Source organism: Uranotaenia lowii, chromosome 2 (genome assembly GCF_029784155.1).
Source record: "Uranotaenia lowii strain MFRU-FL chromosome 2, ASM2978415v1, whole genome shotgun sequence".
In the NCBI taxonomy this organism is placed as follows: Eukaryota; Metazoa; Arthropoda; class Insecta; order Diptera; family Culicidae; genus Uranotaenia; species Uranotaenia lowii.
Window position 1 is genome coordinate 120,597,578 of NC_073692.1, and position 2,178 is coordinate 120,599,755.

The window sequence follows — 2,178 nt, forward strand, 5'->3', positions numbered from 1 at the left end:
GATAATATTTTTTTCACCAGAACTATCACTAAATGCAATGAAATGAAGGTAAATTTTCGAAGATCTATTGCTTTTCAAATGAAAAAAACGATTCCATTTTTTTACATTTTTAAGAACCGACGAAAAATAAACACCTTTCTGGAAATGACATTTGGGTTGGTTGCAAAGGGGTTTAAGTACCTGGATCTCCATTTTATTCAATTTTGTCATTTATACTCCTTTGACCCCAAGGGGCTCATATGCAGTTTTCATAAAAGAAAGTAGTTGTACATAAATTCAAATATCTGTAGCTACATAACATCAGTTTGAAATATTTTTCCCTCATCTTAAAGGTGGGACAATTTGCTATCTAACATCTGATTTCACTTTTGTGTACGATTAATGACGTTGAAGTTGCTGTAAACAAGTTTTATTTATTAACTTCAAAATGGGGTCAACTCTCTGAAAAAAAGAAACAAAACATTGGTTTTTTCTTCTGTGCAATAAACCATGCATGAGTCCCTTGAAAAAATGTGAATAATGCTTCTACTTATAAATTTTGAAGATTAAAAATTAAAACATTTAAAAAAAACCAAACACTCACATATTTTATTGGCAGCTTTCATAACCTGAGGAATAACCTGAGAAAATTATTAAAATCAAAGCATCGACTTATTAGAACGGATTGATTGTGTATCAGATTTTCAAACCAGATATTGGAATTTTATAAACAAACCTGGGTCCATTTCCTCAGAGCAACTGGATATGGCTGTAGGAAATATCACACCTCTAGACTCTTCTTTAAACGGTATTACCTTCGATGACGCAGCCATTTTAAGGGCGACAGCAAAGCTTAAAAATTCATCATCTACGGGTCCGGACGGGAGACCAGCTATCTTCTTGAAACGTTTCATACAACACTTGCTGACTCCCATCAGACATATTTTTCGAGCTTCGCTGGACTTCGCAACCTTTCCCTCGATCTGGAAAGAAGCTTACATGTTCCCTGTTCACAAAAAGGGAAATAAGAAAGATGTGAACAACTACCGCGGAATAACAGCTCTTTGTTCGATAGCCAAACTGTTCGAATTGGTTGTTCCGATTTTCTCGTCCTCAAAACAATACTTTTCCAATGATCAGCACGGATTTCTGCCGAAACGATCCACGACAACAAATTTGCTGACTTTTACATCGTTCGTGCAAGATAGCTTCACCATGAAGTCACAAACTGACGCCATCTATACTGATCTGACTGCTGCTTTCGATAAAGTAAATCACGATATTGCTATTGCTAAACTCAGGATTCTGTGGTTCCCTACTGGACTGGTTTCGAAGCTATTTAACGGGACGAAAGTTATCTGTGCAAACTGGAATTACTTTTCAAGACAATTCTCTGCTTGTTCAGGAGTGCCACAGGGAAGCCACTTGGGACCGATAATTTTTGTCATCTATTTTAACGATGTTCTCACTCTATTGGATGGCCCTAAACTTGCGTATGCCGACGACCTCAAACTTTTCCACACCATCAATGGCCAAGACGATATCGATCTCTTGCAAAGGCAGTTCAACACCTTCGCTCACTGGTGTGACACCAACTGCTTGCCTCTGACCAACAGCAAATGTGCGGTCATTTCTTTTTCTCGCAAGCGGAACCCTCTTCACGCAAAGTACACTCTTGGGAACGAAATCATCGCCCGGATGGACCACATCAACGATCTGGGCGTTATCCTAGACCAGCGGCTGGAATTTAAGACTCATACGAATTACATCGTCGATAATGCGCCTAGAAGTCTTGGCTTCTTATTTCGCGTAACAAAGGAGTTTCAAGATGTGTACTGCCTGAAAAGTTTGTATTGCAGCATAGTTCGCTCAACGCTTGAATATACATCTGCAGTTTGGTGCCCATTTTACCAGTACGGAGTTGAACGAATAGAGGCTATCCAGCGGCGTTTCATACGGAATGCCCTGCGACACTTGAACTGGTTAGATCCGTTTCGTTTACCCAGTTACGAAAACCTAATAAATAGAGATGTACCGAATATCGGTCGACCGAATATTCGGCGCCGAATAACGCCCAAAAACCGTTAAGCCAAATATTTGGCTCACAGAAAAGTTAAGCTAAGTATTCGGCTGAATAGGCCAAATATTTATTTTTGAAATTTATAAAATATCAGATTTGCCAAAATTTTCAAATGATTT